The sequence below is a fragment of the Pyrus communis genome, chromosome 10, assembly GCF_041283825.1.
Source record: "Pyrus communis isolate YQ-2024b chromosome 10, ASM4128382v1, whole genome shotgun sequence".
Classification (NCBI taxonomy): Eukaryota; Viridiplantae; Streptophyta; class Magnoliopsida; order Rosales; family Rosaceae; genus Pyrus; species Pyrus communis.
In genome coordinates this window covers 23,427,920-23,438,354 of record NC_142574.1, presented here as the reverse complement: position 1 = coordinate 23,438,354, position 10,435 = coordinate 23,427,920, and the positions used below count along the sequence as shown (strand labels likewise).

Here is a 10,435-nt window from a genome sequence, read left to right as displayed (position 1 = left end):
ACTAGACAAAGAGATCTAAAAAGAGGGGGTTGCAGGAGAGGGAGAAAACGATAGAGGAGAAAAGAAAGAGATGATTGAGCGGAAGCAAAAGAAGAGAAAGGATCGGATGAGATAGAGAGGAAAAGGAGTGAGAGAATGAAGAGAGCGGATTGGAGGATAGATGGAAACGGTCAAAAAAAAAAAAAAAAAAAGAGGAGAGAGAAGGAAGAAAAGAGATAGAGATAGATTTGGAGTGAGAGGGGAGGAGGGACAGAGAAGAAAGGAGTGAATTTAAGTTTAAAAACTCTAAAAACTCACTTTTTATGTCTTTAGAGAATATACTATATTTTTTAGTTAGTCTTGAGTTCAATTTTTGAAAATAGTCCTACCAAACAAGTTTTTTAAGGCCTAAAACTTGAAAATTATTTTTGAATTTAACAGGTTAGATTCAAGTAGAGTAACAAAACAGGTCCTAAAATTCTTGCATGATGATCAACTAAGCTTGGAGCTTAAACGTTTCTAGTAAAACTTCGGTTTTACCCTGCTTCATAACATAGTTGATAAAGAACTCTTTGTATTGAAAGGGTTTGTAGGCGTAACAATGCAGATTCAACAATGCAATCATCTGAAGGCGCGATGAAAAATGCAGCAGATGTCCAGGAATGGCTTGAACTCGTCACTGCACGATGTTCAGCACTTTTCAGCTTCCCATTACTGATAATCTACATCTCATGTCAATAAAAAAGAAAAGGGTTTTCATATGGTAATTAAGAAGGGTGACTACATATGTGGGAAAATATACTCAGGCCCTCATATCGACATGATATTGACAGCTATGTATTAAAGTACCGTTACTATCAACTATATCAACAAACATGATATTGACAGCCTTGAAAACTACATATAATCTTCCCCGTAAAGAAGGGTACATACTGAATCTAATGATTTACCTGTAGGTGATGGCCAATGTTAACCACCAATGCTTGTGAAATAGGCTCCACACTGATCCATTCCCCGTCCTGGAAAACTTGGAAGTCCAATTACATGACCTTCTTGAAGTAAAATGGTTATGAGGTTTGGATCAAAATGTTGAGGTACACCTAATGTTAAACTTGGGTCCAAGCAAGGCGGGTAATGATTAACTGAGAGTGTCACATTATGGCAAAGTTCATCCCTAAAATATGCAGTTCCGAGCCCAAGTCCTTCACTTATTAGCTCCAAAACTTTCATAGCTACTTTTCTCACTTGTGCAGAACATGTCCCAACAAGATCTCTGGAATCCATATCATCGATAATTAGTCTTTGTAGATATGAAAATATATATGTCAAATATATGCAACAAAAAAAAAAGAATTGAGTTTTCCGAACATGAAATCTATATATCTTTGGTGCCTATATCTACTAGGCTGTTGAGGCCACTGCTGCATACATTCCTCTAGAGGATGGCAAGGGTGTTGTACGTAATTACGCCACAAATGAACATCTTCCAACTCAAAATATCCACTGCTGGCTGAGAGCCTGCAACTTTTTTTTACTGTCGTCAGAGTAGAGGTTTGCCTTGTCTTCTGCAGGCAAGTCAAAGAAGTCCTTGAACACACCCATCGTGTCGTTCAACAAACTTTCTGATATGCCATGGTTGACAACCTGATTTGTAAATAACATTAATTGGATGACGCATAACATAGTAATTGAAAATCTGAAGCAGTGGTTATTCGATGATCAAGGAAGAGTATTTGAAGTCTCAAAAAGTTACCTGAAAAAAACCCAAATTCCTGGCTAGCCTTGAGTATTTTCTGGATTATATAGGTTTGATCATCGCCCAGATCAATCACTGGAATGTTGTCTCGCGAAGGAGCGGTAGTAAGATTCCCGGGTCTTGCATCCCGTGGGAATATGTAACTCTCAGGCAAGGTTTGACCGTTGTACCAGCTTGAAATAAGCTTCTCCGTTCCCTCAATGTGTATCTTGCCTTACAATGATTAAAGGGGAAAATTAGTGCACATATAAAGCTGAGAAATTGCTTTCAAACTTACCTATGATTTAAAGTCAACCATCCATATATTCCAAATTTTTTATATCAATTTGGAATAAAGATATTTCTTTGTGTATCACTTGGCTTAATAAAGGCTCACATAATGCAGACAATCTTGTAATTAAATAGAAGACGTAAACGATACCTTGATTGTGATCCAATGCCGGCAAGGCGATGCTCGACATTGTTGAGAAAGAATTTCGTATTGACAGGGGCGAGAACCTTGCATAGACTTATAAAAGGTTGGAGTACTTCTCATATTGCTAATTGGTTTTATGGTGGAGCCCCAACTTTCTTCATGGTATAAGAGCAGGTTGTCTCACATGTGAAGCAAAACGGCTATACAAACTCCACGTAATCCCGTTTGTGTTGACCACGTATTTGGCTTGAAATTTGCCACATGTAAGGGGGCGTGTTGAAAAAAAATCTCACATTGATGGAAGCAGAGACCTTGCATGAGCTTATAAGAGGTGGGTTACTCCCCTTATTATCAATTGGTTTATAGTGGAACCTCAACTTTCTTCAGACATTAAGGTCAAGTCACTGCACAAAAAAGAAAAAAATGAAGGAAAGAATTTGAAGTCTCGATAGTCGATAAGTTACCTGAAAAAGAGAAAGAAAAAAAAACGGAATTCTTGACTAGCTTTGAGTATCTGCTCAGTTATACTAGTATGACCACTGCCTTCGGCTCCACGTAGATCAATCACCGGAATGTTTACTGCATTCTATATTTGCACAAACAGTTTCCTTATCACAACAAACTTTTAAATGAGTATTGAGAATCTTGTTATTTGCCTATGGCGGACGCTGGGAGGTTAAATGGTTGTGATGGACTCCATCGGATTTCAGTGTGGGATGCAGATGGGAGGTCGGCAAAGCGTTACATGTTTTATGATGCGATAGTTATTTTCCGAGGCACACTGCATTAGTGTTCCAAGTCTAACTTGAAATTTCCACGACTGATTAGAAGATTTCAATATTAGGATATTAGGAGATATGGTTGTAGACGCTTGTATGTGTGTGTGTGTTTTTTTTTTGTTTTTTGTTTTTTTTTGTGTATATTTCTTTGTTTTGCTCCGTGATGGTGTTTGGGTAGCGCATCTTTTGATGACGTTTTTGTTACTATAATGCTTATGTTTGACTTTCAAATGAAACATTTTAAATTGTTCTTTGTATTATCTTATAGTGCTTGAATAAAACATTTTATTACATTCTATTCGTCTCAAGTCTCATACTGCATAAAGAATAAAATAAGATATTTGTTAAAGAATTCGTCTATTTTCTTATTCAAGTAGAGTGTGCTGCAAGCAATACAAAGACAACTAGGGTTTTTCCCCTCTACTTATTCTGCACAGTAAACACTATATTATATCACATTATATAGGTTTTTCCCTCAATTATATAGGTTATATAACTGCAGAGTCCAATAATACATGGTTTAGGGTTTATGGTTATAACATGCATGCAGAAGTTTTGCAACTAAAGACCTTTTAGTTTTAAGGCTGCGCTGCAGTATCACACTTCGGGTACAAAGATATCAAAACCAAACCTTGTGCCTGTCGATCATCAAAATATTAAAAACTTAATTGGTATCGGCTGTTAGTTGCAGTCCTTGGAGATTTTATGTAGTGACTGTCACACTGGTATGTCTTGTTATTAATTCACTTATGTTAACATGCGTGTATTTATTTATAAATATTATACCTTAGTGTATGATATATCAACTATATATAATGTCCACTCTATTATACACATGTCATGTGTGACCCTTAATTACATTAAAAAATTGCTTACTACTGTGCATCCTGAGCTTAATATGTTTCAATGAGAAATCTCCTAAACCCTTATACGTACATAAATGAAGATATAAAGTAGCAATTAAAGAATAGTGTTCATAAAATCAGGGAGTATTTAACCTAATTAAGACAATCATTCTACACATCATGCATGATATATTCCAGTCAAATGGGACTTTCAGTCGTATACCATGAAATTCAATTATTTTTTTTCAGAGTAATGCATGTCGTGTAAAAGGTTAGCACACATCCAATACTACAAACGTTCAAACTTTCAAGGTCGTAGTTAATGCTTCCCCGTCAAGCCTCACTTCTCAGTTCTCAGTCTGCGAAGCAAGCAAATGAATTGATCAATTCTCAACTTTATCACTAGGTTAATTAATTAATATTTCCTTATTCCATATAATATTGCGAGATATTCCATGTATATATAGTTAAATACAATGTATAATAACGATCGAAATGACATGGAATTTTCTGAGGTGATTTTACATATAAATGTTTTTTTTTTTTTTTTTTTTGAAACCTAGTTTCTTCTTGTAATTGTATGACTCATTCAATATCTGGTCTTTTGACACAATAGTGAAAACAAAGAATAGCTTCATAAAATATTATTGGAAAATTCAACTCATAATATAAGTTGGTCCATATATATAGAGAGCTCTATAGTCCTCTATAATTCATTCATTCGTTCTCCATCTCCTTGTTTGCATTGCATACAGAGAAAGAAAGAAGAAAGAAAAAAGAAAAATTACTAATTGCCAAACAAGGAACAACATGAAGTTTTTTAATATGCGTTTGGTGGCCATGGTATTGTGGTGTTTCTTGTGAACATGCACTCACACGAGGCCTGTAGAGTTTTTTAGGGGAAAGAGAAACTCATGATGATGAAGGAGGATGTTCTGCAAATTAGGGATAGGGGTACTACTGTCAAATACAACTTCCCTATGAATTTGATTATCAAGCAAGTACTGCAGAAGGGTTCTGCCCCACCCGGTGGTTCAAATCCGACCAATCCTTGAAGTCGTAACAAATTAATAAGACTCTACAAAGGCGGGATTCTTGCATGTCATGGCCAGATGACGAGTACAATACTCACATGAAGAATGATGTCGACGAGTTTATCCTGCAAAGAGGGCCACATCTATGCACATATCAAATTTTAACCATCAACCAAAGATTTTTTATTTTTTATTTTTTTGCAAATAATATGCAAATAATTTTTTATTCTTTCTAATGAATAATTAAGGAAAGACCTAACTGTTGGTTTTTCGTTTTAGCTTAATAAGTTGTGTAAGCTATAAAAAATTGTTTATTAGCTTATCAATGTATATGAGTTTGACAGAATATAATACAAATGACTGAAAAAATCTTTATTTGATAATGTATTTCATTTTTACACATTTTTTGTATGTGATACGATGTAACTTATACTATATATGTTTGTAAACATTGTATTCTTTTAAGGGACAGAAAAAATGATAAAATGAATTTATTTTTCTTCTCTATTTTCCTTTAACAGTGTGGTTTTATTATTGGGTTTTGCTTTTGTTGTACCCCCTGCGTTATCCGGCTTAACTTTGCCTTTAGGGAGGTTGGCTCCCTTTCTTTCTAGGATGAAGCTATATTCCTTTTATGGTTTGAAAAGCTTTAAATGTGCTTAACCTATTTAGGATTTCATTTGTTTTCGGGAAAGGAAACAAGCCGACGACAAACAGTATAAATCTAGGGCTTAGTATTCTCAACACAGCAACGTATAATTTCCTTGAGTGCTTGGCTTTAGGATTCTTCCATTGTTCTTGTGTTTGTTCACTGCAAAGTAGTGTACGCTTTAACTTATTTCAATGATCAAGATGTCTAAAGTAAGTCCAACAATGCCAACAACTGAAGGAAGTAGATTAATGCGACCAGAAGATCCCATGCCCACCAGCACAGAAAAAGTACCAACCTCGTAATAATGGAGCTAATCCTAAGAAAGCCCCAAAGCGTGATTTGAATAAAAGCTTCAATGAAGAAGCAAATTGAGTAAAGAAGGAAAATTACGTACGCTACCAAGAGAAGGATGGAGTTCGAGTTAAGCGTAATTAGGAGTTGAGAGTTTAATTTGTTGTATTTTCTTTGTTTGGTTATCCTATTATTATGTTACTTTTTAAGACATAATTTTTCTGTTATGGTACTTACAAAGAGCTGACAATTATGAATAAAAATTTACTTGTTATCTTATGTAATCGATTTCATATATCTATACATGATATGGAGTTAAATAAGATTTTTACATAATGTTGGAATTCAACACATATACAGCAGATGCTAGCCTTTTTCTCTGCCTGCAATCCCAGAAAACTCCCCAACTAGAATCAATGCCGGTCCTGGGAATAGCCCGAGTAGGCAGACGCCTAGTGGGGGCCCCCAAATGTTTTTTAATTATATATATATAAGTATTATTAATACTTTAAAAATCTCGTTATACACTTTTTAGAAGTATATATTTCTTTTAAAATATAGAAAGTTTGGAACGTACTCCACTAGAATTTTGGAATGCCAATAACAATTTATATATATATATATATATATATATATATATATAATTTTGTAGTTTGAGTAAAATATCTCAATATGAAATTATAAAAAAAAAAAATTTGGAACTTGTTGTGCAACTTTTGGCCTCGGGAAGGGCCGAAAGGCCCAAAATAATTTTTAAGTATGTGTATATAATATATATATATATATATATATATATATATATATATTTTTAGAGTTTGAATTTAATAAAATATTTAAGTATAAAATCATATATTTTCAATGATACTTGATTGCACTCCAAATGCTAGTCACAAAGATCAAATGTCTCTTGTAATAAGGTGTGTGGATGTTAAAAAAAACTCCAATAAATGTTGAAGAATTCTTTTTGGAAGTTTTGAATGTACATGACTCAATAGGACGTGCACTATTTGATGTGCTTTTAGGTGCATTGAGCACTCTTGAACTTGATGTTGATGACATAAGGGGACAAAGTTATGACAACAGTTCAAATATGAAAGGAAAAACTAAAGACGCGCAAAGCAGAGTACTTGAAATAAATCCTAGAGCATTCTACATTCCATGTGGCTGTCATAGCCTTAATCTTGCACTTTTTGATATGGTCAACTGTTGTCCTAAAGCTATGTCTTTTTTTGGAGTGGTACAACGTATATATACATTGTTCTCATCCTCAAAAAAAGCAATGGAAAGTTTTTACAGATCATATGCAAGGAAGTCACACCCTCAAACTGTTGTCACAAACTCGTTGGGAAAGTCATATTGATAGTGTTAATCCCATAAGAGAAAGTGCTCAACAGATAAGAGATGCTTTGATTCACTTGGCAAATACTAGTGAAGATCCTAAGTCAAAGAGTGAAGCCGAATCCCTAGCAATCCATGAGCTGAACTATTTTGAGTTCTTGTTAGGTATGGTTATTTGGCATGAATTGTTGTTTGCTATTAATACTGTTAGCAAAACTCTTTTTGCTACCTAAACCCTTACTTTCATTTTCTCAGTTTTAGCCAATCTACGCACGCATGACGTTTTTGGTGATAATTCGACTTTCCGGATGAGTTTTGATGCAAGGCCAATTGGAGAAGGAAGCTAAGAGGCTGAAGATCGTTGTATCCAAATTTCATAATTTTCCATGGAGCCATGCATTCTAGTTTTACAAATCAATCCATTGTTTTCCCGTCAGAATTGCGTAGCTGTAGGAGAATGAAGATTTGAAGGCTTTCTCGATTTTTCTTAGTGGCATGCGATATATTTCTGGAAAGATAAGAGATAAAGCTACGTTTCTCATATTTTTACAGAATTTTTCAGGTGATAAATCAACCCCCAAATCTAGCGTGTAAGACAGATGCCGTGTTTCCCAAGTCAAGAAGGATTCTTTCCTAGTTTGTGTCATTAATTGTTTTGGAGTTTGTTTTGTTTTAGGAGAGTTTCTCCCAAACCTTTTAGGATTTTTCTAGTATAAATAAGTGCCCTAAGCTCTCTCTAAGATCCATCCATCCATCCATCCATCCATCCACCCCACATACCCATGTTACCACACAACCATTACACCATTCACCATCTCCGCAATAAGTGAAGAAGAGCTTGGGGACGTGCTTTGCCATGGATTCCGGGTTCTATCTTTCTTTTATTTTTATTTATGTGTGTCACTAAGTTATTTTCTAAGGTTTATGATGAAGCGATGACATGAATATTTGCGAAGTACTTTGTTGATTATTATCTGATTATATGCCATGTTATATTCTTAATCTTTGCGGGTATTTTATTCTAGATTCAAATTTCTAATGACTGATCACCTTTAGGAATTTTTCATCTAGATATTTAGATAAATCTATGAGGATGACCAATCAATTAGGTTTATTGGAACCAAGATTAAGAAGAGTAGAAAAACTAGTGAGGATGACTAATATCAAGCTAGTCCTACTTGGTTGACATGATTCTTCTACGCTTAATGGGTTTTTATGTGTTTAATTGTATGCCTAACCAATATGATATAATTATCATGTAGAGATACAAGAGTTGATGTCTGATCACAGATTAATTCATACCTTAGAAAGAACAACCTTTAACATTGGCATGGTAATTGGATAGTAGTTGGCTCTAGGCAAAGTAAATAGGATTGTTATTGGTGGATTCATAACCTTAGCTTTTCTTGTGTCGTGTGTTTATTATAATTCATTGTCTTCTATTTTTCCTGTTAATTTTAGTCTTAATCAATTATTCAATTCAATATATCCTTTGTTTGTTTAATTAAGTCTAGCGTGATTAATCGGTTAAATTGGTGTTAAATCAATCCATGTGGGATCGACCTCGTATTTGCATATATTACTACAATTGATTCGTGCACTTGCGAGTTTAATTTGGTTTAAATTAATCTATTATTTAGGTTAGTTTAAATATACATCAGTAAAATTCCCGGGTCTTGCATCCAGTGGGAATATGTAACTCTCAGGCAGGGTTTGACCGTTGTACCAGCTTGAAATAAGCTTCTTCATTCCCTCAATATGTATCTAGCCTCATAATGGTTGAAGAGGAAAAATAGTGCACATATAAAGCTGAGAAATTGCCCTTCAAACTTACCTATGATATAAAGTCAACCATCCATATACTCCAAATTTTTTATATCAATTTGGAATAAAGATAATGTTTTATCTGTATCAATTGACTTAATAAAGGCTCACAAAATGCAGACAATCTTGTAATTAAATAGAAGACATAAACAATATTTTGATTGTGCTCCAAGGCTAGCAAGGCAATGCTAGACATTGTTGAGAAAAAATCTCACATTGATGGGAAAAGAGAATCTTGCGTGGGCTTATAAGAGGTTGAGCTACTTTTCATATTGCCAATTGGCTTTATGGTGTAACCCCAACTTTTTTCATGGTATCAAAGTAGATTGTCTCACGTGTGAAACTTAACGGTCACACGCGCTCCACCTAACCCCGTTTGTGTTGTCCACATGTTTCGCTTGAAATTCGCCACACGAAAGGGGACGTGTTGAGAAAGAATCTCACATTGATGGAGGGGAGACCTTACATGAGCTTATAAGAGGTTGAGTTACTCCTTATATTGCCAATTGGTTTATCAACCCCAACTTTCTTCAGACATTAAGGTCAAGTCACTGCACCTAAAAGAAAAAAAAGAAAAAAAAAATAAAGAGAGAATTTGAAGTCTCGGTAGTCAATAATTTGTCTGGAAAAAAAAAAAAAAAAAAACCAAATTCTTGACTAGCTTTGAGTATGGGGTGTGCTATCCACACACCCTATTTTACCTCTCACACACCTTTTAATAATTTATGTTCATTGATCTTCTACAATTCATCTGTTTGACAGCTGAAAATTAAAAAGATGTGTGAGAAGTAAAATGGGGTTTGTGGATATTACACCCCTTAAGTATTTGCTCAGTTATACAGGTATGACCACCTCCTTCGGCTCCACCCAGTTCAATCACGCGGAATGTTGTTACTGCATTCTATATTTGCACAAACATTTTCCTTTTCACAACAAACTTTAAATGAGTACTGAGAATCTTGTTATTTGCCTATGGCGGATGGGAGAAGATTAAATGGTTGTGTTGGACTCCATCGGATTTCAGCGGGATGCAGATGGGAGGTGGGCAAAGCGTTACATGTTTTATGATGCGATTGTTATTTACGGAGACACACTGCATTAGTGTACCAAGTGTAACTTGACATATCCACGACTAATTAGAAGATTTCAGTACTAGGAGATATGGTTGTAAACGCTTGTATGTGTGTTTTTGTGTTTATATTTCTTTGTTTTCCCCCATGATAGTGTTCGGGCCGCACATCTTTTGATGATGCTTTTGTTACTATAATGCTTATGCTTGACTTTCAAATGAAACATTTTAAATAAATGTTCTTTGAATCATCTCATGGTGCTTGAATAAAACGTCTTATTACATTTTATTCGTCTCAAATCTCATACTACGTAAAGAAGAAAATAAGATATTTGTAATAGAATTCGTCTATTTTCTTATTTAAGTAGAGTGTGCTGCAAGCAATACAAAGACAACTAGGGTTTTTCCCCTCTACTTATTCTGCACGGTAGACCCTATATTATATAACATAAT

At 34.7% G+C, this 10,435-nt stretch overlaps 1 pseudogene; it reads right to left on the bottom strand.

Moving 5' to 3' along the window:
* Positions 1–475: 475 nt before the first annotated feature.
* Positions 476–2,196, bottom strand: LOC148693747 (protein DOWNY MILDEW RESISTANCE 6-like; annotated as a pseudogene).
* Positions 2,197–10,435: the final 8,239 nt, after the last annotated feature.